The sequence below is a fragment of the Lonchura striata genome, chromosome 1, assembly GCF_046129695.1.
Source record: "Lonchura striata isolate bLonStr1 chromosome 1, bLonStr1.mat, whole genome shotgun sequence".
In the NCBI taxonomy this organism is placed as follows: domain Eukaryota; kingdom Metazoa; phylum Chordata; class Aves; order Passeriformes; family Estrildidae; genus Lonchura; species Lonchura striata.
The window spans coordinates 10,066,059-10,093,844 of record NC_134603.1 but is presented as its reverse complement, the minus strand read 5'-3'; the positions used below and the strand labels follow the sequence as shown (position 1 = coordinate 10,093,844).

Genomic DNA, 27,786 nt, shown 5'->3' with positions numbered 1-27,786 from the left:
TATGTGAGGCAAAGAACCCTAAACATCATGCACTCTTTACATAAAAACAGCTCTAAATTACACTCAGCCACATCAGTACCCTTCCTAGGTGAACACAGAGAAACATGCTCTACAGAGAGCAACAGAACAGTTTTACAGTGTTTTAACCCGAATATATTGCTACCTTTCATCAGGAATCAGAGCTCCACAAAAGTTTTCTTAACTGTGAAGTCTTTTGAAAGCTTGAGTATTAATGCTGCTTTAATACATTCTATCACCTATGCAACTGTTCATGACTTTGGATCTGTCATCAAGCTGCTCCCTCACCCAGCTTCTCTGGCGTGCAAGCATTGTTATCAGGCACATTCAAATCAGTAAAGCACTCAAGTGTTGCAACACAGTTTAAAGTCAACACCATAAACACCATTCCCAACATGCAAATCCATAGCTTTCAGCCTTCTCCTTAGTGTGCTGAAGAATAAAAAACTTACTTTTGACCTTTTTACTCTTTAAAAATATCTAGCTGGATATTTAATAGAAAGTGAGCACTTCTGAAATTACTGACCCTTAAGACTTTGCTTCCACTTTCAGAAATTCTAACCAAGCCTATTTTTCCCTATTTATAGAATTGATACTCAGATGCTAAAATTAAAGAGCAAGCAACTCCAGATCCACAGCTTAGTTAAGAAAGACAAAAAAAAAAAAAAAATGTCCTTCATCTACTTGAGGAATCTACTTGAGGACAAGAGACCAGGCCAAATAGTACAAGCCTGGGAGAAATCTCTGTATATGGAAGCAAATTATTCCAATATGAATAAACTTTGCACTTACCTGAGGGGAAAATGAAGAAGTATCTGCAGCTACCAGCCTTGTTCTTATAAATCTCTTAACTTACAACTACTCCAAACATTAATTTTTCCAGATGTACTGTATCACAGTTAAGAGCAAGCAGGCTTTCAGCCTACCTCTGTTACTTGACTAAAAGGGGAAGTTAAGCAAATCCCAGTATCTCTTCAGTCAGTCTAGATTAATGTACTGTTAAAGATTCTTTAATTTACACTGTCTCTAGGTAGCTATAATTACAAAGAAGTGCAGAAGAGTATTTTTAATTGGCACAGAAGTCTTGGCAGTTTGTTCTTTTCCATGGTAGAAAAGAGATAAAAATCAAGGTATGCCATTCCTGGATGTTTTCAGTGAGGAGATACCATACAAACAGTTAAGGAAAATTTGTGGTACATATAGGAACAGGCAAAGAAAAAAGGCAAATTTAATACTTCCTTGTATGTGAAGAGAGTCTCCCATTATATATTCTGAAGTACATGCAAAACTAATATTAAACTGGCACAGCTGTACAGAATTCAAAGACAAGCATCAGGGCAATCAATCTCATGTTACCCCTGAATCACTCTGACAGTGAAGATTACTTGAGACAAAGATCACAGGATTAAATTTATCTCCAATTTTTTTTTTAAAGCATTTGCCTTCACAACTTTGATGGGAGGATATCCTATATAAAGTATCTGCAAGACAGTAAGTGGTTCCTACCTTAAAGATCTGTTCTGTCATCAGACCTGAAAATGCCCACTTCTTCTCTCAACAAAAATAAGGTTAGCTGGCCTGAAATACCAGCTTTTTCTTTCTTTGAAAAACATCTAAAAGCAGGAAGGATGATGAAATTTCTTAGGACAGTTACAGACATAACCCATTCAGGTCCCCACAAGTAACTTGTCACTGACAACCATTTATTGAGATTGGATTAGTAAGAATTATTGCTACTTCTTTACAAGCCTGATACTGTCAGGGGAAAAGCCTTGAGACAGAAGGTTTTGAGACTTAAAACCACTGACATTGAAAATGAACATAATGAACTATAAACTCTGAACAGAACTAATACAAATTTATTTAAGCTTAGAAGGAGCAACTGGACAGAGGTAGTGGTAGGAGGCAATATTAACCACTTTATCACCAGCCCCCATTATCTCCCAGGAGAGACAGGAAGACATGTTTTTTATTGCTGCACTGCACAGAAAGGTTAGCTTTGAGAAAGCAGGAAATTTAAAAAAAAATATAAAGATCAGGAGGGGGGAAGGCTGTCATGCCAGAAACAGTTAAAGCAATGCTGTCAATGATGTAACTGGCTCCAAGAAAGCAGCTGTAGTTACAGAGTATGTAGCAGCCTGTCTTTTCAACAAAGTCAAAATTCCATCAATGTCTGTGTTACAACAGAGGAATTCTGCCTGCTAAGTACTTGCAGGATTTAATATCTGTATACACTTACACCTTTCTACCACCTAACCACTAAAAAAAATCTCAACTTCCTCGTTTACAGATTAGAGTTAAAACTGCAACTTTCATCAACCACCTTTAATTCCAAAGACATTGCCATTCACACCAATGCTTCAGTCTAACTCCAATCCCAAGCACACTCAGCCCTTGACACAAAAAGCATGACAATCAGTCAACAAGTTACAGTTACATACTCAAACAGATTTCAATTTTACTTTTCATGTTTATTCAACACAATTCCTCCCAACTCCTAAGGATAAATCAAAGTTTCCTTCCCATTGGCTTTACTCTTTAAAGACTACAACACCACAGAGACTGTCAGGTATTCAGAAATTCCCCATAAAACTCAGCTCTGTCACCATGAACATTTATATAGTGAGACAGTCTCGTCTTCTGAGTTTACACACCAGAGATTTATTATCAGTTGAGTTTCAGTTTGGTTTCTCTTCTCTTTTTCCTAACCTTCATATCTATCTAACCTATCTATTTTCTAAACTATCTTTCATACACCTGAGCCTAGACCTCCTACTTATCATCACTTCAAGCTGTATCATGGGAAGAAAAATATAGTCCATTCTCAAGAGATAGTTGTATATGTGGATGTCTAAAGTCAGGTCTCACCAAGTGGTGCTTAATGGATACTGAGATAAAAAGAAGGAAAAAGTATTTTTTTCCTTGTACAACACAGAAAACAGCAAAAAGAATTTGCTGATATTTGTAAATTTTTTTTCATTTCCCCAGACACCTTTTACAGGACTGTGCCAGTTACTTAAACAGTAGCCAGCAAAATGTGCTGCTGTGCAACTGGGACAGCCATCATTTCCTCTTCATCTTTACACACGTGCACAAAAAGCTGCTAGTCAGCAATCAAAATCCATGTAAGTTGAAAAAAAGTCACATAAAAGTACTGCCAAATTACTGTTTCAGTTACATGCACAATTTATATCAGTTTTACACTAAGATACAGTTTAGAGTTTGCGCTTCTTTGTGAATATGACACAACTACAAAGACTGTGATTCCCAATTTTATTTAAGCAGAACAGTCTGTCAGCACTATCTGGGAGAACAGTACTTAGCATAAATTTGCTTTGAGACAACAGGATAGTAAACCAAGGTCTTAAATAATGGCTACAGTACAGACATGGCACATTTGGAAAAGATTTCTGAAAGGATCAGAAGTACAGCATTGGTTTGAAAGAAATCTGATCCTGGTAGGATGTCCTGCTTAACTTCTTGGTAGGACTTATGTTTAACATGAAATGCAAAACAACAAAATCTTGGATCTTTAGGATATTTCACAACTACCAGCATTACATATGCCTACAGTTTCCCAGGCTACTTTCCCTGGCAGCACAGCGAATATATAAAGCATAATGAGTTAAACTCTAGCTTTCCTTGACAATGTTATTGACTGCCTCCGATGGACTTCAGATTAGGCCAAACTGTTCATCATTTTTAGCTGGAGAAAAGTTCATTTCAATTCTCCCAGTTGAGAAGATTAAACTATGTGTGTAGCTTTTGCCCTCTTTTGCTATTAGGAAAGAAGCAGTAGTTGCATATACAACAGATCAAAACATTCACAAGTCCACAAAATTAACTTGCTTTAAGTTGTCTTTCTGATTCTGAACTACTCAACAGAACCAGAACAGAACTCGGACCATAAATGCATCATGCAAAATCAACACATCACCAGATCAGAGAAACATCTCAAAACAGATTTTCCCAATGCATCACTTCTGCCAAGAAGCACAGAATCAGAATGGCTTGGGTTAGAACAGACTTTTAAAGGTCACCTACTCCAACACCCTGCCATAGGCAGGAACATCTTCAACTCAATCAGCTTGTTCAGACCTGGCCCTGAATGCTACCAAGGATGGGGCATTTACTACCTTTACTCCCTGGGCAGCTGTTTCATTTTTCCCATTGCAAAACATTTCTCCCTTATTTGGGATCCAAATCTGGGATCCTCCTAGTTTAAAACCATTGCCTCTTGTGCCAGTGGCCCATGTTGAAAGTCTGGCCCCATTTGTCTCACAAGTTCTCTTTGGGTGCTAGAAGGTGCTCTAAGGTCTCCCCAGAGCCTTCTCTTCTCCAGACTGAACGACCCCAACTGTCTCCACCTGCCTTTAAAGCAGAAGTGTTTCATCCCTCTGATTGCTTTTGTGGGCCTCTTCTGGACTCACTCCAACAGCTCCATGTCTTTGCTGTGCTGAGGATTCCTGAGCTTGACACAGTATTCCACATAAGGTCTCATGAGAGCACAGTAGAGGGACAGAATCACCTCCCTTGACCTGGTGGCCCTGCTGGTGGGAATGCAGCCCAGGACACTTGGCTCTGGGATGCAGATGCACACTGATGTCTCATGTCGAGCTTCTCATGTACCAACACCCCCAAGTCTCTCTCCTCAAGGCTGCTCTGAACCCCTCCATCTCCCAGCCTCCACTGATACCAGGGCTTGCCTGGACTCAGGTTCCTTGCTTGTAATTGAACCTCACACTGCTCTGGGCAGCAACATACTCAGACACTGCACTGCCCTCCACATCCAAGATACTGGGAACCCAGCAGGAGACCTCCTACTGCCTGATGAGATGTACTGGATTGCTTCTTGGCCAGCCAGGATGGTCCAAGGAATGTCCCCAGAGGACTGGCTCTGGCAGAGGCATCTCCCACTACAGCACTGGCATGCTCTAACTGCCCAGAGCTGCTCACTGCTGACTACAGCATCCCCGACACCTCCCACACTGACCTGAGCCTCAAGCAATTCCATACCATGAGGACAGCACCCCAGGAGATGTGATGGGATGTAGCCTTATCACTGATCCAGCCTGGCAGCTGGAGAACTGGCGGGGGGGAAAGCATCAAACACCTTTCCAAAAGCACACAGGAAGTGCAGGCCTCCCTAATGCAGGACTAGGGTGGGGGATTCAAACCCACAGCAGCAATAAGGTGGAGCTTGGGGTAGGTAGGAAGCTGTGGTGTAGTGGGAAGTTGGTTGTGTTATATTATTTAAGTTTTTGCTGCACCTTTGCTCTTCATTTTTTCATGTAGCATGTTGAACTACATGAAGACCATAAACATCAGAAAAAAGCAAAGCCACCAAAATAGCTATAAAAAGTCAATTTACACAACATTTTAAATACAAACAGGAATCACTATAACTAAAACCCCTGAACTACATCTGGTAGCAGAAAAATCCCACTTTCATGCAGCAAATACCCATCAAGTTCTGTTTCGTGCAGATCAGTATCAACAATTCAGTTTTTATAGTATTCTCACAAAATAAAGAAAACACTACTGGCACTAAAAAGAAACCACACAATAAATACAGCACTACCTTTATACAGAATTGTACAATTCCATACTAAACAACACTAAGAGGGTAAGTACAGCTCTGTTTGAAAATTATAGTAGCTGTTAATCAACAAGTATTTTCTTCCTGCCCTTCTCTCCCCGCACTTTTAGAACTCTTAGCATCATACAAACAAAAGAGGGAGAACTTGTTTCTTTTCCATTCAGCAGGTTAACCTCCTCCTCTTCCTGCAAAAAAAAATACTCCAATTGAAACTTAACCCAGTCATGAAATTTGGATTTGCAGAGCAGAAATGCCAACAAGTTGACTGATGCCAGTATGTAGGTGATGAGGGGTTTGATTAGAGCCCACATCAGCAGCTTTAGAAATTCACATTCCACCCTGAAAAGTGATACATGAATAATCATTCAGCATCTTTTATAATGAAAACTACCACAGGAATGATATAAGGTCCTCATTTAGGGCTAGTTCAGAAACAGCTCTCGAGGTACAGGATTTTCATCTAGTAACCTTTAATAACAAAGGTGACTGGTTTCCCTCACTCTATTCTTCAGTGTCAAAAATATCTCACAACCAGTATCACAACAGCACTACCACTAGCTTCAAATACACTGACTTTCAGCACTGATACAAGAATAAGTACAGACATCTTCCTATTTTTACAAAAGTTATAAACTCAAGCATTACTTAAATCTGAATATCCTCATTGTAATGAGATTTTTTCATGGAATATCCTTTCTTTGTCTCCATATTTGCTAAAATCCTAAGACAAAAAAAAGCCCTGAATTTTCTCTTTAAATGTTAAAGGACTTTGACACTGAGCACAGACTATTACCCATTACACTCTTATGTAATAAATGCAAATAGGTGTTTTTTGCAATGTATAATCAGTCAAAAGGATTCACAGAAGTGCTCACCTAGTCCAACAGCAGGTATTTCGGGAAATATCCTTGGGACCACTTCAGAGGTAATGCAGAGACTGCCTGAACTACAAGTTACCCCTGCACATTTGATATGAACATCTTCAGCCTCTCCAACCAATAGTGACTGCAAGTGCCATAGGCCATTCAGGTACTGTATGAAGGGAGGGAGAAAAACCAGCCTGGTTTATTTTACAGATATTGCTCATAACTGGGTACCAACTTCCAGTGTTGAGAAGAAAAGTTCCTGATTCTGTCAGCCAGTGCTATATGGTTTATTTAATATACCTTTACCACACTACCTTTCAATTTCCTTAAAATCAAGGTCTAAGGCATTCAGTTTCGTAAACTACATTTACTTTCTAAGATTTCTAATCACCTTACACGTTAACTGGGTCTATAACCAGCTTTAACAAAAAGTAGATATCTATGTTAGTTTGCTAGCCAAGAAACTAGGTCAACCATTTACTGAAATCCATGCAGACTCAATCTCTGCAAACAAGCAGAAAAAGGCAGTGATGGTATGGTAGGGTTTTGTTCGGTTCATTTGGACTCTTCAACCTTTATTAGAACAAGCCTGATCTACAGAAGCTTAAAGGAATTTCTTTAATCTATTCCAAAAGCCCTGGATAATTGTACTTTTTTAAATGGCATCTGAACAGATCATTAACCCAACACTGCAACCCAAAGGTTGCAGCTTTAACAAAGTCCATCTTCTGCCATCCGTTCTCCTTCCATCTCTACTTCCCTGAAAGTCTCCCCTTTTTCACTTACCCTGTAGCTCCAGTTGGAACCCAACAGATTAAAAGCAAGTAGGTATTGCAGAAGTCCTGCATCAGCCATCAACCAGGTCTCAGTCATCTCCCAAAATTTCTTCATACTACTAAAGTACTGGGAATCGCCACTTGCCTCAGCTGCCATGAGAAACTGCTTGTATGGTTATGCAAGTTTCTCCCCTGGCTCAGAGGTACTACCAGTGGTTATTTGTGCTGACTTCTTGAAGTTTTTTGCGTTTTTTCTTCTTGGTTTTTAACTTATTATAAAACTTTACTGCAGTACATTGTCCATCCCCCAGTCAGGAGAAAATAAAACTAGTTAGAGTAACACCATGAAGAAGGTATCTTTCATGGGACTGTGGATGATCTTAGAAAAAGTGGAATAAAGAAAGGCATCTTCTGTTTCTTAGCTAGCATACTATTTTTAGACAAAGAATACTACCATAAATGAAGAAGTTTAATATTTATGATCACCACTTCAGTTTCTAAATTTGTATTGAATACAAATTTATTTTGGAACAACAGATGACAGTGATGATCATATTCAGACCTCTTAAGTGACAAAATGATTAAAGTATCTATAAAAATGGAGAACCAATAGTATTAGCATCCTCCTATGCACACTCCTCATGTTAGCACACCAGTGTCTCAGCAAACCTGAATCCACCATCTCAAACTCTCCTCTCATACCAGCTAGGATACACAGCATTTTGTTCCCACAACCAAAAACATAGGGAATGAAGAATGGGATTTGATACTCCTGTGGACTGAAATTATTTGAATGAGAGGGTAGGTTACTTTTGTTGTAGTGACACACAAGATGTCATCACATGCAATGTCTTTTCCACAGAGCCAGAACACTCCCACTGCTGAGCTCTCCCTGCCTGCCATGCACAGTACAGCAGTCCTACACTTCTACAACAATACAGAGCCCTCTGCAAAGGTCTGCTGTAAGTTCAGAACAGGAGAGCAGCCTACAATTCATGTTTCCTTCCTTCTGCAAGGTTGAGTCACATCCTTAGGTCTTCTTTTAGAAAGCTAAAAACCATGGTAAAAACAGTAACAACAAAAAAAAACCACCAAAAACAAACAAACAAAAAACCTTTAATAGAAAAGCCTTGCATTCAGGGGAAGATACAGAACTGCCAAAGGCCACAGTTCAACTCTTTGGCTCATCTTCTGCTGTGTCAGACAAGAGAACTGCACACCTTTTTTCCTGTTAGAAGCAAAACCTGACGCTCCTCACAGCCAAAGAATTTTCTCAAAGGATTTTCAAGATAAATGAAAGGCGTTAACATTTATGAGTGAATAATGCAAACAAATTCCTCATTTGGAATACAAATTACTCTATTTACTGGAAAAAAAAAAAAAAGAAAACAACCAAACCCAACCACCCTCACATGGGAGAAAGCAGACAATTCAACTAGCTATAAAGACAAAGCTTTTTTACACAGCAAGTTCAAAAGTATAAAGTTAAGATCTGTATTTATTTCCTTTGGTCTTTCTAGCACTTTAAATAAAATATTTTAGGCCGTGACTGCCAGACATGAAACAGTTCTTGCCTTACTTCCTCTGCTCTACCAGCAACACCACTGGACTAACATGGGTAAATTCACTGGTTAAAACTCCTACAAGCCCACAAGCTGTTTGTTTGAAGTCTGGACCAGTTTCACAAGCCTGTTTTGTGTGGCCCAACCAGTACACAGGCTGGGGCAAGCAGAACTGTGAACTTAAGTCCAAGCTTTAGATGACTACTTCTATTTATGTAATAGACAACTACAGTTCTTGTCATCACACTGAAATTGATAGACCTTTTCAAATCACCTACCCCAGAAAAATTAAGCAAGTGGGATTAGAGCATTTCACTCAACAAAAAAAAAAAAATTATATCTCAGATCAGCTAGTACAGCTCATTCTATTGCATACTCCATCTAATGAATTCTGAAACAATTATTTGCATATCCCAGAGTATTTCATATCATGTGTTTAAATATATATTTTATATTGATGTATTATAAATAGTATGTTTACAAGTATTATGTAATAGAATGTGCATTTCTATCCAAGCCTTCCAGTGAGTCAGAAGCTAGTCCACGAGACAAATGCAAATCTAATCATTTTCTTATAAATATGATAAGCAGATAGAACAGATCCCCTATTACCAGGCAAATAGACTAGATAACACACTTCCATCCTTTCTGTTCTGGGTAAGTCAAAGGTACAGATATTACTGTTTCAATCTTTATACATGCTATAGTCTTCTATAAACACAGGTTAGATAAAATACATGTAAGTCAATAGTAAGAGGTGCAAGTCTCATTGAGACGGGAGAGTTCTGGGGCTGAACCTTCATAAGTGTTTTCCAAAATAATTTCTTTGACGGGTAGCTGGCTATTAAAACAATGCAGCATGTTTAAAAGCCATGACCATACTATTTCTATTTAAAAATTAAATCAGTCCCACTTGATAAGGTACAGAGAGTCAACTATTTGTCACAGGTACTATAGGCAAAGGAGGAGCTAATCACAGTTTCCAGGCTGAGGACAGGGCTCCTGTGTCAGAGACAAACTTCGCCTACAGGCTTCTTATTGCATAGAAAATTTGGAGAAGGAAGGATATTGACTCCACCTGTCTAAGAAAAAAAAAAAAAAATCTACCTTTTTCCAACTTGTTCAAGAAAAATTACAAAAGCCAAGAGAGATTTTTAGAATTACTGCCATATAACTAAGAAATGCATAAATGTATTTCATTGTAAAATCAGACAGTAGATGCTGAATTTAGCTCTTCTCAAATGATATTAGAAAAGTTTGAAGTAATGACCTTGAAGATCAGCTTCACAGGAAAAGCAGAATTTCTTCTTTTTTTTTTTTTTTTTTGGAAGCACTGCTTTGGAAAAGGGTAGTGTCTCATGGCTCCTCACAAAGAAGAAAAGTTTGCTTCTGCACTATAAACTTTACCCAGACCCAAAAGGAGTATTTGTCAGAAATGCAAACCAGACTACTACAGTCTGCCCCAATTACAAGTACTGAGAAACCCTGAGAACTAGCATAAAGGAAGAAAAAAAAAAAAAAGGAAGCAAGCCATGTCCTATTCAACAAGCCATTGCCAATTCCAAATCACAGTTCAAAGAAAACCTCTCTGAACTCCTGGCCTGACTGGCCCTGCATTCAGAACTGATAAACAGGTTCTCCATCAGGTGCAGGGGGCTTGGCATTGGGTAATCTTTCAGGTCCCTTCCAACCCAAACCATTCTATGATTCTATGAAAAATTCAAACAACTTCGTTTTCAGGAGTTCTAGCCTCAGCTTTAATAATATTAACAAATATTAATGATGCTAAATGAAAGAAACAGTAGAATAACAACCAGACCTACAGTACTACTCAATTAGACTATGCTAGTAGCTCTTTTTAGTTACTCTAAACTTTCTGGTATAGAAGCATTCAGGAGAAGCATAAAGCAGAGAAAAGTATGGCTGGTAAGAGCAAAAGAAAACACAAAGAATGCTATCTATGTCAGATATTTCCTGAAGTACAAGGAAGAAGAGCCTTTTATGTAAGTGCTAAATAAAAGATGATAAGGAAGGACAGAGCAGTGAGAGTGAAACTATCTGAGCAGGCGTAAAACAAGAGCATGAACCCCACCTTCCAGTTACTTCTATTACAGCACTGCAGGCAGGACACAGCCTCCACATTTCCGCTATGAGCCCGTCCTGTAAGAGCAGCCTCAGCAATTTCTGCAGCAGAGCACAGCTGACAGCAGTAAGGCAGAGATGATGTTACACACAATAACCGCCTGATAAGAGAGAAAATACTTTTACGAGGTGCCCTCCTTCAGTGAAGGGCAGCAGATGAAGTGTGGAAATTCATACTCTGGGACTGCCTAAGGCAAGGAGAAAAAAAAATACCTTAAATAAACCAGCTTTAAATCAAGAAAAAAACTACACACAAGCACTTCAAAGAATTAGGTATTTATAAAGCCCTGTGATGACTGCTCAGACATATCTAACAAGGCTTTCACTCACTGTGTTCAATTTTCTTCTGTCTCTGGACTTTCAAAAAGTTGTAACATAAGACAGAGCATTGTCCTTGAGAAGAACTACACTGAAGTACCAACATAAAATAGCTTATCTTTCTCATGGTTAAGTTATGAAAAAGTATCTTGAACTGTGAAATTAAATTTGTGCTCATGTATAACACATGACAAAAACAAAACACCAATCCTTTTGCAGAGAACATTTTACCAAGTAAATACATTTGGTTGGGTTTTTTTTGTTGGGCTTTTTTTTTTTTTAAACACTGATTCAGAAGCAGGAAATAGACCATTCCTAAGCACAACAATTGTACTTTTCATCTCAAAGAAAGCATTTAACTTTCAACTTTTTTTTTTAACATGCTAAAATACTAAGACCAAAGATGACATGTTCTCTGAGAAAGTAAAAGCCATGTAACTGTGGAAGTTAAATACAAATTACTGGAACTTAGTGTGTGACTTTTAGTTCCTTCACTGAAGCTATGGCATATACAGCCAAACCACAAAATTATGCCGTACTGAACCATTCTGGTGGTGTTGTAAATCCAATACATTGTGAGAAATCGAACTTTATTGTACATAACATATTTTATTTCCTGACAACTGTCAGCAACACAAAGTGCCCTGATGAGGGAGTGTGTGCATGCCTGTCCCCTGGCAGGGAGGACCTGCCCTCAACAGATGGAACATGATCATAAGCAAAAGCTCTATCAGTCGTACACCAAAATATCACTGAAGTATTCACTCACCAGCAGTCACTGACCAGCAATTAAAATATTAGTTTCCTAAAAGTACGTGTGGGTTCTACATCAGCTCAAATTTGCTTTAGATATAAACTGCCCTGCTTGAGTAGTGTCTTGAGACACAATCCAGCTGACTAGCTGCATGGTGTGCTCTACACACACCAAGCACATGTGCTGTTACAGATTTATACACACACAAAAATCTACACACACGGAGAGTAACCAAGATACAAACTATATCACTTTATTGCATTTCATCCTCTGGAGACAGATGGCTTTTGACTTGCTTTTTTTCATTAGGTAGGTTGCTTTTTTCCTCTTTTTAAATAAAGTTTTATCATGAATGTACTTCCTTTTCTTTTTAGTGCTGCTACTCCAGCTCTCTCCTGACTCACCCACATGTAACTGTGCTTCAGCATGTTGCAGTTCGTGTTCTTTTATAAAGTGTCACTACAATTCTTACTTGAACTGAAGAGACTTAAATTGAATAAATCCACCCACAGAGGTAAAGGTGGGCAGAGCTGACAGATCACACACTAAACACACAAAAAGCCTACAGAAGGCCAGAAACAGCACCTGGGGTTCTAATTGTTTAAAATCTTTGTTTATGTATCCTTTTCCACATGAAAGCACCTCAGGTTTGAAGACCAATGTTTGTCACATTCCCAGTATCACATCAGAAGACAGCTGTGCTTCTAAGAAACCCAGACTGACTCTTGAGATCAAAAGCACTCCTGTGATCATTCTCTTCTCTAACTTAAGACTGAAGAGAGATTTGCTACCAATGAATGCCGCACTTTCAAGAGAGAGCAAGTTGCCACCAAAATTATTCTATAGCAGCAGTATTTCTAGTCCTCCAAGCTGAGAAGCTGGTCAGCCAAATATTAACTGAACATAAGCCAACATAAGAAAAGGCAAAACACCACAGCTCTACCAGCAGAGGCTACTGGTCTTTTCTTTATCTAAGAATAAACACTTTTTCCAAGAGGGTAGCAAAATCTTTTTTTACCACTCCTAGAAGAAAGGAGAAGAAACAGTAGCTTTATACTTCTTACCTTGGTTGATAGTTTCATTTCTATAAAGAAACTCAAGAAGCCACAAGGGTCTCCAAAACAGAAAGAACTTATGGGTGCAGTGGTGACAGAAGGACAGAACTGTCTGTCAAATTAAACAGATAAGCTGAGCAATGTGGAAAACTGAGAGACTCCCACCTGAAAAAGAAAAAAACAGCTCATCCCTCCTTCCCTCACCATGATGCAGAGAAAGGAATTCATTGCCCACAATTCTGTTAATAAGGCTGCAACAGCACTTCAACTTCTCCAGAACACTTAAACACCAAGTAGGTGTCTTTTCACAACATGTGCCAGTTTGGCCCTAAAGCTGTATGAATACAGCACAGAGAAGGAATGCATCAATACCAAATGCTTCAAGGAGCTTCTAACACCAGAGTACAAGTTCCCCAGAGTCACATAGTGCCGGAATTAACACTTCCTCATTTCTCTGAGCAAGCAACAAAGTTACAAAAGAAGCTAGAAACAACTTTGCCTTTTTGAGCGGCCATGTCTTACTGCTGCAATAACCAGCTCAACCTGGAGCACTGCCTTGTTCTCGGATTCGATTAGGGCAGCTACATGCCCAAAGAGACTACAAACACAAGAAATAAGCATAACGTTAGAATTCATTATTAAAAGGGAATCATTGTAAGAGGAAAGTAGCAATGTGGCTGCAATATGTAAAGCAGTCAAAAATGTCAAGTTACAGTCATTTCTAACCATGCAAAACGAACTGAACTTCTCTGTGCCTTCGCTCCTCGTGTAAAATAGGAAGCAAACTACTTCCTCATCTCACTAGTCCATTCTGATAATAACTTTACATAAAGCAGCACCACTGTCCATGAGGAAATTAACTGCTTCTCTGGAGCAATCTAGCAAGAGCATGGTGCAGTCTAAAGCAATGAAGACATACTGAAGAACACTGTGTTGACGGAACTAGCACTAGACACTTGGGGGGATGAAGCGAGGTACTAATGGAAGAAATGGCCTACAAATATGTATTCATGGCTGCTCTCTGCAACTTCTGGACTTTTGAGCACTGCTTTGCAGCCAAACAATCTAAATTCTTAACCAGGAGATGAGCCCAGACAATTCATCCTTGTAGTTACATAGCTCATGACTAGAATCAGAACACAACACAAATTTTTACCACTTAGAGATACATATTAAGCTAAAGTGGCGGAGACACATTGGCTACTAATGGCAATGGACAAAACTGTGTTTGTTCCACTGTAGTCCCTTCCTCACAGATTTTTAAACTCTACTTTTATCTTCAGAAGTTCCTTGTCCAACAGACCTCTCTGCCTTCTTTACAAAATCCTAGCTTCTAACCTTTCTACTCTGCCTTTCTCTGCCCATCAGCTCTCTTTGACATATTTTCTTTGTCGAGCAAGTCCTCATTTCCTTCGATGTCCCCAAGATGCTGGGTGAGACACAGCATTATTCCTACGCACTCCCACAGTACTGACCAATACTTTCCACACAGCCAAAGAGCTCACAACTCAACCATCTCTGCTAGTTTATCATCAACCTGGGCCTAACTCAGTCCCAGATTCTAATTAATATTCTTCCCTGCTTTCAACTCAAAGCAAGTTGCTCCTCCTCCTAGTTAATTGCCATCTCTCCTCACCTCAGCTGTCCTCTCCATTCAAACCCATTTCTTCTTCCATGCTGCCTGCCTGGATACATGTTTATTAGAGCATGAGTTTTCATAGGACTGTAATGGGGTCAAACTGAGGCCCATTCTGGACTAGGGACAGGGAGAAAAGCAAAGCTAGAGGCATCAGCCCTGCAAAAACACTCTGCTCTAAAGCAGAGACACACTAGAGTTATTTGAAGAGCTGTCAAATTTTAAGACTCCCATTACAACATCTGTTCCTAAGCTTCACTTTTGGCAGTTACTGAAGTCGGTTGACTGAAATTCCTTTGAAAACCTGACACAATATTAACATCAATATTAGGTCACATTCAAAATATTAGGTCTTAATCAATAGTCTCTTACACTGCCATTTACTAGACTCTACTGCCAGTCACAAATACAGTGAGTTTCCTACCAGGACACAATTCTACCCCATGTCAATTCAGAAGCCAGAGTCACAGAATAATGGTGAGTTTCCCCATGAAAACTTCGAACACTGATAAAACTGTAAACTTCAGAAGAGATAAGAAAACAACTTGGGCTTTGTTGAAAGTTCTTGTAGGATTGCCCTCCAAACTTGAAGGTTGGTGATACCAACTAGATTATGCTATTCTGTTACTCCTGCTAAGAAATTAATTCTGAATTAATTAGTTCTGAAATCCAAGATGCAAAGGTAAGAACAGATAAAGCATTTACTATTTTCATGCTTAGGAGAACATGACTTTAGTCAGTTATACACGGGAACAAGCAAAGTAGCCATAGGAAGAAATTTCAAAACCATCAATGCAATACAATTGCCTTTCAGCTGACAAATCCACATCTCCCCACACAGACGCAGGAAATCTAAACTGAATCAATTAACTGCTTCCATAAGCAATCCTTACACAATGCTCTCTCTTGTCTGTATGATCTTCATTTATGTAAAAGGTCAGCAATTTTATCTTTGAAATGAAGCCTCATGAAGTCTAGTGGTTACTTATTTCACTTCCACCTCTGAAGGGAACAGTTTCAAGTAACCGTATGTCTCAGCACATAAAAGGTGCAAATACAACAAGAAATGAACTGCCTTTTCATGCCCAGAATGCACTTTGCCTAAGAATTTTCACTTTCAAGGACACTAAACAAGAAGGTTCTGTTTAAACAACAACAAAAAAGCACACAAAAAAAAAAAATCCACAAAATAACATAAAACACTGCTATGATAGTATTTCTTATTAATTCTTACAGTTTTTTTTTTTCCCCCAGAATAACAGTGCTAGAATTCAGAAGACTGTCTGGTTTTTGGCTTTTTTTTTATTCAGTAGAGGGTCAAACTGATTTGTACATCAGAGGCTGAAGCAAACACCTCTGTTGTGCAACACAAAAAGGCAAGAAATCCATTTCCCTGAGGATGTTACCCTCAAGACTGCTGTAATAAAAACGAGAATGAGCCATCATCCAGTGCCACACCTGACTAGGAGAATACGCAATTAGATATAACTTTTGAAGTTATTCAACTGCTACAGCCACTAGACACAGAAACGGGGCTTTCCAGTCATCTAATTTACAACTAGGGCTCCTAGGAACTCATCTATTACCTTGTGTAGTACACCAGAAAAAGTTACTCATGCTAACACTCCATTTAATTTAATCATCTAGTACTGAAGGAGAACCAGAATTGCCTCATGGCTGAATTTAAGAGTCTTTTGAACTACGCCAGTTAAACAGAATTTGCTCACAGAACTGCCTCCTGCAACCAGGGAACATTTAAGCCCTGTAGTCTGAAGTAAAAAGTGCTTTTAAAAATGTATCTAGGACAGAGTTCTGCTGCACTTTTTTATATATAAAGTGATTACCAATATAATTTTTTTTTATTTTGCCTGGTGGACACCAATTTCAGGTAAAGCATTTGCTGATGGAATCAGCCTCTCAGATAAACGTATTAACTGCCTACAGGATCAAGCTTTAGGTTTTGGTGTGGGTGGCAGACAGAAGGCCTGTTTTGCAAGGCATGCTATTTTTGTAGCTACAGCCACACCAAACTGAACGCACTCAAATCTCACAAGCTAAGCTGTCCCAGACCCAGTCACACTATTTGTACAGGGACCACCTGGGAATCCCAAGTGCTGTAGATATAAGCCAGAGAATCAGTCCAACACTTAGTAATCAAGACCACAAACCATACTGCATTTCCACTGAACAGGAGTAGAAGAATAAAAATATATCCTCCCATACAAACATTATTACAGGAAACTAGTTTTATACACTTGATGATTGTACATAAGTACAATCTCTACATTTTATACACTTTATAAGTACAATCTCTACATTTCAAAAATATTTAGTTCCCAATTTTTCCTACAGTCCTGAAATGATTTCATGTAGTAGGAAAAAAAATGGCGGGTTTGGACAGTCAGATACCACTCCCCAAATACAGCATCAGAACTTTAGGTTAGTGCACTGAAGGCAAACAACAGCCTTTCCCAAGACACACAAATTAGTCAATACTTGTTTATGTACTAGAATCAAAAATTCTTTTTCCAGGTGCTAAAAAAGCAATCCTAAAGAATACTCAAAGCTAATAAGTCTGGACCCAAAAATACTTTTACAAATCAATTACATGAACAGCATGTAATTGATTGTCAAGAGTTACATTGCCAGAGTTAACAAGAATTAAATTACTAAACATTTCATCAATATCACCATATTCAAGAGCAACAGTAAATTAAGAGATCAGCATAACCAGACAACAAAGGCTGTAACAACAGATTTGAGTTCATAAACCATATAAACATACTAAACAGTGTCAGCCCTTACCTCACAACCATGACTGTCCTACAACTATCCTGAAATTCAAATGGTCATGAGTGAAAGGCCAAAGAATGAATCATTTTCGCTACACCTTTCAATTATACTTTGCCTGTAACTAGTTTCATTGTTTCCACAGTGAAGGTATTCTCTGTACCTCAGGCTTTCACGTGACAGGGAGCACAAAATGCCATTTCTAAAAAGCAGAATGCAATTAAAACCACAGGAGATGGGGAACACAGGAGAAAGTGCTGCAGCTAAAAATACTTTCAGCTTTACCTACTCAATTCTAAAACTGCTCATTGTTTGTCATTGGTTTCTGTTAAGCTCTGCTGTTTATATGATTGCAGTACACAGTGTACACAGATGTAAAACAGTGCCTATGTAAGAGCCTATTACTCTCAGCAAATTTTAGACAGTTGGAAACACTCTGCCAGCTGCAGCAGCCAACTTGTGGCACTCGAGAGAACATTCCTGAATCACAGACAGGGGAAACTGAGGTGATTTTATAAGAGGTCCTTAAATTAAAGGCAATCAAGTAAGTCCCTGTCATTGTAAACATGGAGAGAAATGCAGATTTCTCTACATTGGGTAGAGGTATTAAATTTTCCATTATAACAAGGAAGAAAATACTGATAATGCTAAGTAAAGTTTATGTGGCCATAGATTAATAATAAAGGAACACTTAAGAGGTGTGCAAGAGGACCATCCATCTACTTAAAAGTACTCTTGATATATCCAAACAAATGGGAGTAAAAAAGACATTGAATGGTACAAGTGGCCAACATTAACAGCTGGAAAATTATTTGAAATAATTCTTACCCTGCCTGATGCCTAGGTGCCACAGCTAGTAAGCAGTGCCAATGCTTCACGGTCCAATCCAAGCAGAGGTGCCTTCATATCCCCAGTCCCCCCACTCTCATCACCTCTGAAGCTATGTTGACAGACTGGAGGGATTCAGTTGGACCAAAATGACTACCAGGATGACTCTCTGCATCCTGGTTCTAAGCAAAGGAGCTGGCACTGACATTCAAGCCTTGTGTGGATTCAGCACATATATTCACATGAGCTGCATGCCTTGCCTGTAGCACATTTGCTTGACAGCTGATAATCCATGAGATGCAATTTGACAACACTCAAAATATTTCAGCTTTGAAGATGTATTTTCACAATGAACGTGTCTCATTAAATTGATTTGCAATGTACTTCAGGGTAGTTAACATTACCTTAACGAACAGAAGTCATTCTTCTCAACTGATGCCCATCTACATCAACAACAGAAACTCTTGGTATCATTAATTACAACAAGCCTGTAGGTAGGACAGGCAAAGGTGACAACCTTGACTTACACTAGTGCCATCATTTCCTAAAAACCACCGACCAAATGAACTACAACAGCCACCCACAAACCTGCTTTAAAAACAAATCTAACTCCTTGCACACAAGCTTTAATTTTGCCTGTCTCCACTATGTCAAGATATGCACTGGTTCCATCTATACCCCCAGCTGGCAGGCAGGAACAAGAAAAAGGGGACTGCAGGCTGTTTGTGCGTTTGCATTCTCCAAGATACACAGCGAGAGGAAAAAAATCTGCATTTATGTTCACCATGCCAAAGCAGCTGCAGAAATCCAAAGTGGCCCCTACATATGCTTTTCCAAATGACAGAGACAATTTCTGTTACTGTATTACTCAATAATTCAGTAGTTTGCAATACAAATATTCCCCACCCTTATGTCTCTTTACAGTATTAATTCCAAGTGTTTAGTAAACACTGGTAGAGGTCTGGTGACAGGCACCTTAAGGTGCCCTCATGAGTGTCTTTAAACTCCTGCATTCAATTAATTTAACAATTCATTCTTTTGGAAATAGATATAACTACTGATAGACACAATAAAAATTGATTCATTTTTTCTCATTATCAAGATAGAGGATAGTTGTGTGTGCAAGAAAAGAACTGGCTGACACCAGGTTTCCACAGCCAGTGCAGGGAAGGTTTCATAGGAAGAGGCAGAGACTTTCAAAAGACAAACTCTTCTATAATCTGTCCCCTCAGGTGGCCCCAGCTAAACTTCAAACAAGGAAGAAAATCTAGAGCACCTGATGACAAATGGAAGTTGTGTAACAGATGGGATCAAATTCATTCCTTACTTTCACATAATCACGGTACTTCTTGACAGGGATATTTTAAAACAATCCTGGGATCACTTCTTTCCACAGCCCCTGCTCAGACAGCTAATATATGCAATAACAAATCTGACAGTCTGACTGGGATAAAAAGCTATCTTCTCTCCTACTCAAAGCTTCTGTTTCAACAATAGAATACTCTCTGTATGCCAGGCAAGAAACAATCCAACTTCATGTAACAGCAGCATCTTATTCATGTGGTTTAGGATTTTGCTGTTAAGCTTGCCACACAGAACCAAAGACAAACTCTGCTAAATATTACACCTTGATAAACAAAGATTTTTGTAAGTGGGAAGCTTTTAAGTTTGAATCCATGTTCCAACCTTAACAACAGTAATCTCAGGCTATTTACTCCCCAACACCCAAATCTGCCACAACCTACAACAGAAAATGCTGATTAACTAAAACCTGTATTTAAAGTCCAAGCAGAGCATAAAGAATGAAAATTCTATGTCAATGAGGGGAGAAAGAATTTGAGCAAAGGAGACTTTGCAATTTTTACCACTAGAAACAGCAATAAGGAAGAACCCAGATTATCAGATCAATCTAGAAAATGTTTTTTAGTGGTTTGAAGATTAACATACATGCTAATGTACACTTGTATTTCCATATTATGTTACCAGAAACTGAGAATGACGGATTTTAACTGTTAGTAAGACTCCACTATCACAGCAGTATGACAGCTGTCACACTGTTGCTGACATTTGAATCCAGGATGCTGATGCTATGGAACAGATAGAGAAAAAAAACTTCAAAAACCTTCATAACACACAGTCCCTTGATTTCTTCTGGGTCTCAAATGTTTCTGTGAAGAAACTTCTTGTATTTTTTTACCAAGTGAGATATGACACCAGATTAATAAGTTACAAAAAATTAAGTTGCAGGCGTCCTTATTATTGAATTACATGGGAGAAAATTACAACGGAATTAAAATTTTATTTTATAGGCTATATAATGAATAGGTTAGAAACAACGCTCTCTTGTTGCAGCCTCCAAATTCACCTTAGCCCCACCTGGAATTACAGCCCCAGCATCACAGCGCTGCACACAAACCTGCAGGATACACCCTAACCATGACAAATTTGCGATGATCGCTGTATTCCGCTTAACCCGCTGCATGTTCAGCCGCACTCCGAAGGACTGCAGATGTCCCTTCAGCAGCTCTCCGCCTCCCGTTATCCATTAACGCTGTCACTCCAGCCCGCATCCCGCGGCACTACCGGCATCCCGGGGAGCCGCCCGCACTCGCACCGGGCGCAAACCAGACCCCGCGCCCGCGCCGGGGGGAAGGAGCCGCCGGAGCGCCGGGGAAGCCCAGGGCAGGGCGGCCGGTCCCCGGTGACCCGCCTGGCTCCCGGCGAGGCAGCGGCGGCCGCCGCTTCCCCCGCGCCCCGGGGCCGCTCCTCGGCGTGCGGGGGAAGCGGCGGCGGGACGGGAGAAGTTGCGAAGCGCCGAGGGAGCGGCGAGAGCAACAGCTGGAGCCGGGCGGGGAGCGGGGCCCCGCGGGAACGGGGCGGGGGTCGCGCCGCCGGCGCCCGGGGAACGCGAGGGATGCAGCGGCGAGCGCCCCGCCCGGCCCCTCCCGCCCTCCCGGCACTCACCGAGCCGCCCCGCGCGCGGCGATGCGGGAGCGGGATCCGGAGCGGGAGCGGGAGCGGAGCTGGGATCGGGAGCGGAGCCGGAGCCGCCGCCTCCCCCGCTCGGCCGGAGCAGCGACGGAGCGGCGCGCGCGGGCGGCGGGAGCGCGCCGGGAGCGCGCGCGGGCGGCGGGAGCGCGCGCGGGGAGGGGGGAGCGGGGGGGGAGCGGCCGCACAGCACCGCGGGCACCGGCCGTGCGGGCGGGCGTGCGCTGACCCGGATGTACCGGGGGGGGGGGGGGCGGCCAGCAGCAGGTGACTGCGCAAGCGCGCCCGGCCGCCAGCGCACTGCGCATGCACCTGCTTCGACTCCCAGTGTCTCGGGCACGGGCGGGGGAGCGAAAGAGAGGCGGGCGGGCGAGGCGGCGAGCGGGGCAGCCCCTTAAAGGCGCCGCGGTGTTGCCGCAGCCCCCAGGAGCAGCTGAGGAGCAGCTCAGGAACAGCTCGGGAACAGCTCAGTCAGCATCACTGACCCGCCCCTGAGCCAGGTGTGCGGTTCTGGTGCTTTTTTACAGCCTCCATCGGGGGTCTGAAGTGCCTGCAGTTGGCAAGGCCAGGTAGCGAAGGGAGACGGGGTGCTCCTTATCTGGGAAAAGCGAGGCTGCTGCCTTAAAGCCCTTCAGAAATGTCTTCCCAGGTGGATCAAAGCACAGATAAGTAAATAGCTATTTGAAAAAATGTGGCAAGTTCCAACCCTCAGTGAGCACTTCCAGAATCCCATACCATTGCACTCGTGCTGATCCTGGAATGCTTTCCACCTCCATCTCCGCGAAAACACAAAAGATGTGCAAAATGTGTTTAAAAATCACAAAAAGCCCCACATGGGGTTATGGGGTTATTTACCCCGGATAAAATGAGCCTCAGGGGGTACCTTATGGCTTTGTACAGCTCCCTGAGAGGAGGCTGTAGCCAGGTGGGGTCGGTCTCTTCTCCCAAGTGATGAGAGACAGAAGATGAAATGCCCTCAAGTTGCACCAGGGAAGGTTTAGATTGGATATTAGGGGGAAAAAAATTCCTCTTAGAAAGGGTTGTCAAGCGTTGGAACAGGCTGCCCATAAAAGTGGTGGAGTCACCATCACTGGAGGAGTTTAATATACATGTAAATGTGGCACCTAGGGTTGTGGTTTAGTGGTGACTTTTCCCTGGGTTTATGAATGGGCTCAATGATCTGAAAGGTCTTCTCCAGCATAAATGATTCGAAATTACTTCAAACACAAAAACATATTTTAAGAACATCCTATGGACTTAATTATGGGCTTTCTGTGCGGGGCCAGGATTTGGACTCAATCTTCCTTGTTGATCTCTTCGACTCAGCATATTCTGTGATTCTCTGATTTTATGAAGGTTTCACCTTCCATGTCACACCCAGGATTTTGGTATCTTCACACAGGGACAAAGCACACCCTGAACTGCTTCTTCTGCTGTGGATAAATTTGCCAAAGCAGAGGGATTGCACAAATACCTTGTTTCAGGGTTTAGTAAAATTCCACATAGACCTACTTAGAAAGAAAACAATTAAAAGTTCTTCTGTTTTAGTTTTGCTTTTGTTTCGGGTTTGTTTTTTTTTTTGTTTGTTTTGTTTTGTTTTGTTTTGTTTTTTTCCTTAAAGTAGCCTGGAATCTAGACAACACTTTTCTAAATTTTGCTATGAAGTCTCCCCTGCCCTTCACACTGAGCTGTTCTGACACCAAGGGAAGTTCATAGCTTGTTCAGTGAGGCAGCACCGGGAAGGTTCAGAGACAGAGCCAGGCAGTACAAAACCTGCACCCTTGAATAGTAAAACATCATCATTACAGCTCTAATCAAAGGGTATTTCTCAATCTGAAAGATTGAACTTCTACTAGTTCCTCTTCAGAAGCCTGATAGCAGTTTGTTAAGTGCCAAATATTAGTGAATATCATGTACACCCAAGCCCACTGAGAAAGCAAAAAAATGGAAAATAGGTCAGAGATTTATTTATATGTCAAAGTATTTATCTTTTTATTATTATACCTACACATGTGTTGACTTAATCTGATAAACTTAGTTTGTCTTTAACTTATTATGATTCAAGATATATGGATTGACTATAATAACTTTAAAGTATTCTAGCTAAAAGAGTATCCTGGCATATGAAGGAAGCTATTTGTGAATATAGTTGGCTGCAAAACCTGTTTGGTGAACTCAAAGGAAATCACCACACTTGAGTTTTGGTCCTTGGGTAGCAGTCAGGCAAGACTAGGGCTGGTGCACCACACACCTGCCCACTGCTCTCAGCTAAGCAGGGAAAAGGGAGTGCTCAGACAAGCTCTGGAGGCTCTGAGAGGTTTGTACAGACTAGAGCAAACAGAGAAGATGTCAAAGAAGATATGAAGAAAGAGTTTCACAGAAGCACCTTCAGCAGAATGACAGAAGTTCCAGCTCTGCCTGAGTGTTATTTGTGTAAGTGGCTGAACAAATGTTTGACATGACTTTTCACTTCTGCCACAGAAAGGATTTTTTTGCAATGGACACAAATTTTGAGGTGTGAATTGATGCACACTCCTTCATGAGATGAGGCAGGTTATAACATCACCACATCCTCATCTTCTTTAAAATCTACAGGGCTTTACAAGACCGTGTGCCAGGCAGGAGGTGATCCAGGTTCCACTGAACTTAATTCAGGGGAAGCAGGATTGTGCTCTGAGTTAATGCTGGACTCATCACCATATGGGCTTAATAGAAACCAGGGGTCTCACCTGTCATACCATAGAATTTTGTCCTACACAGAACTGAAGAGCTACACACAACCAGCCTCAGGGATGAACAGTTGTTGTTGCTCATAACATTATAAAGCACTTGGGGCTTGGCAGAGTGGGGTTAGAGAAAGAAAATTCCCTACTGAAACCATGAGCAGGTTTATCATAATAAATAGTCTTTAGTGTTCTCCAAAATTGTAAGATGCCTTTGATTTGGATCTCACATCTTTCACAAATACAAGGATGCCCAGACGCTGAGGATCACTGATGCTTTAACAGCAGTTGCACACTAAGACATCCACATCTAACATAATAATTGAAGCATAAAAAATTATTGAACACTGTGGAAAATGCTGCATGACTAAAAAACCCAGCAATTTTCTATTAGTTCTGCCTCCATTTTTAATTTCTTAATTGCTTCTTCTGAATGCAAAATTATTTTACCAAGCTATCACTGCAATAAATATTAAAACTCTCCCCCAAAAAACCAAACCCCCAAAACAACAACAATAAAACAGAATTAAAGGCTATATTTTTCAGTTAGTATCATAGAATAAAAGAGTGGTAACAGAACATAACTGTTTCTATGCTGCTAAATGCCTGAGGATGCTGTTAGTTGGTGTCAGGTAGGTATATCTGACAGGAAAGAAAGAAGTCAGAGGATTTTCATTAAGAAGGGATTAATAAGCTTTAAATGTACTCTTGGATGTATATGTATTGCATATATATGTTCATATACCAGTGACAAAAGCTGACTTGACTTTATATATGGATAGCCAGATGGATAAATAAAGCCACAGGAGCAAAGCTGCCCTTAAGTGCCATGCACTGTTGGAATACTTGGGTTGCTTTTCAACCTAATGGTAGCCTAGGGGGGAGAGTCCAAAGGGAAGAAGTGACCATCACCCTGTGCCATGTGCACTCAGCAGGGACAATAGAGCGCCCTGACCACCGACAGAGTCACGTTTGTTCTGGGGGGCAGGGCAGCAACACCTCTTCCATTACATGGATGTAAACAGACAATAAACATCTTATGGATAAAGATTATTCTCTTAAAGAAATGGTTAAAGAGATGAAGTTTCTTCTGGAAAATATCAAGAATGGAAGAAATGCAGCTTTGCAGGGTTCCCTTGTTACACTGTTGTGGCTCATAGCACCTTTCAGTTCAGATGAAACTAACGTCAGGTTTTGCCCTCCCCTGCCCAGATTTTCCCACATTCTCAAGTGCCACGGTAGTAGACGAGAGAGTGCAGAGGCAGTCACATTTATACCACAGACTCCTCTAGGGCTTTCATTTAGATAGTACAAATCCTCTGATATGGATGTCGTTCTTCAGAATATAAACAGTTGTAACAAAATGTGAACCATCTACATAAATTTCCAGAAATGTAGACAAAACAAAAAGCCAAGGTCAAATCACTTCATAAGGACCACTGAAGTGCTTCCAGATACTATCATGCCAAACCAAATGTTTTATACTTGCATGGAAACAGGCATTCACAATCTCAGAATGCCTTCCTCCCCCCACCCAAAAAAAAAAGGTCATTTTGATATTTAGGTAGCAAGTGGGAAAACTGAGATGCTTCTGGAGTTCAGTCTTTTTACCCTGACAGACCTGGTGAAATCCTGTCATCTCCCCAGTCACTTCACGTGACTAATTGCAGCAGTCATCTCCTCTTCTGCCATTACAAAGTCCAAGATTATTTCAGAGTTTGCTCATCTGGTGATGCAGTTGATCCTGACAAACGATCAGCACAGCCCCTTCATGTGGGGAGCCTCGGTTAAAACACACAGCATGCTCTCAACTAATGAACACTTCTTTAAGTCAAATATCACAAGAAGGTTCAGTGCTGTCAGTTGGACTGTGGTCAAGAATAATGGAGATTTTACAAAATAAAGCTCTTTTTTTTCACACTTTCACATTTTGCTGCCTTACCTTAAAAATATAGCTCATCTATATGACAGACGGGGAAGAAAAAGGAAGAAAGAGAAAATGTCAGGTGTTAAGCCTGCATTAGAAGAAGAAGATTACAGACCAGTAAGCATAGAGGAAGGTGGAAAGAGGAACTGCAGCTATTTTAATAATGTTTTATCTCTACTGGAAAATAGAAAGATAAATTATAGTAGTAGACCTGCTACAGAATAGAGCAGAACACAGTATTAGACTTTGAGATCTTTAAGCTGCTTATAAAAGTTTGTGAAATACAGAATTTCTTCAGTGATCGTTGCATGGACTCCATTGCACTGAGAAGTGCTTTGAGTAGTTGCAGTGGTGAACCTGTGCTGGTAGCAAACTGGCAAGGGAAGAGGCCTGCTAAGCAACTGAGATAATCCAGCATCACCAAGTTTAGGAGGTCATGGCTGCAGACTGTGCTTCTGAACTTCTGAGTGCTTCTGAAGGGCACTCAGTGGAGGAAAAGCCCAGATGCAGCCGTGTGTCTGTGCTTGGGGTACTGGAAAATCTGTGATCACCTCAGCAGGTGCTGGGCCATCACCTTTGCTCATTTGAGAGGTGCCTTTCTCCAGCAAAATTCCTAAATATCATTGTAGACTCCTAAATACCGCTGTATTTGTTCACTCTGAGTAGCAGTCAGTGCCTTTAAGTGAGGGCTTCACCAAGTCAGAGGAGGCTGCAAACTGGGTGATCTAGAGTGGCAGAGTTTCACTTGACCTCCCATTAGCCCCAGTCAGGCCAGTTTATTAAACAAAGTAAACCCTCAGGACCACAGGAGGAAATAAAACATATATATCTGAACTGGAACTTTCTCACAAACATTATATATTCTTTTTCTTCTCTTCCCCACAGAATTTTTCAGATCAGCAGCATAATAGTATTCCAGTTAATGGACAGAATCAATGTTTCAGAGAACAGGGAAGACAATGTCCCAGAGAGTTATGCTGTCTCATGACTCTCTGGAAGAGAACCCAGCTTTTTGTTTTGGTTTCTTTTGGGTGCTTTTGACACAGTTGCGCTGCCCTGATGGAAACAAATATTCATTGATTTCACAGAGATTTCTGCCTACCTCAGGAGCATGAGACTGGTATTTTACTTTGATCACATCCTTTTCATGATGTAATCATTGCAGGGTTTTCGTTTATTAGTGGGTTAGGTTTGTTTTTGTTTTGTTTTTTTTTTTCTTTTCAAAAGTGCTTAATTTATTTGTTATTAGAAGCCCTCAGAACAGCATTTGGCTCCTAAGTGATTTTTGGGCTGTGTCTACATGTTACCAAGGGACATTGTCAAGAGACCATTTCACTTTGCCTCAGCTGTTTCCTCTGCTACAGCTGTTCTTAGTTTCCCTTCACATCACAGGGGAAGCTGCTATCTTCTGTGGCAGACATAGGTAACTGAATGAAAGCACCTCAGCGAAGGCCTCTGCAGAGCATCAGTCTCAGGGGACAATTGCAAAATTCAGTGAGTAAAATGGACTTCATGGAACAACAGTGTTAGGCACCTCTGAGCAAGAGAGGACAGCATCTTGCATCCCACAAGATGTGTTCCTTGAGCTCCAGCAGTGCAACCACGAGCTGAAGGTGCTCAGCACCTCCCCGGACTGAAGTGTCACTGTTGTCGCTGTTCTGTCTTTGCACCACTGTTTCAGTTTGACAGGACCTGATTGTTTGGCCCCATCTGAAAACTAGAATTCTATTTAGTAAATCAAAACCACAACTGGTTCTGCAGCATTCATTTGAACTTCTATAAACCAAATTTATCTTTGTGTGTG

General features: G+C 40.8%; 1 protein-coding gene across 5 annotated transcripts in view; it reads right to left on the bottom strand.

The window, feature by feature from the left end:
* The window catches only part of CYRIB (CYFIP related Rac1 interactor B), a 95,667-nt gene that overhangs the window by 53,295 nt on the left and 14,586 nt on the right, over positions 1–27,786 (bottom strand). For 2 of the 5 annotated variants that reach the window (XM_021542352.3, XM_021542357.3), the window contains exon 1: positions 21,309–21,443. The exons of the other annotated variants lie outside the window; for them this stretch is intronic. The gene's annotated coding sequence lies outside the window, so the exon portion shown is untranslated. Of the gene's footprint in view, positions 1–21,308; positions 21,444–27,786 lie in introns of those variants that run through there. 5 annotated transcript variants of the gene reach the window in all.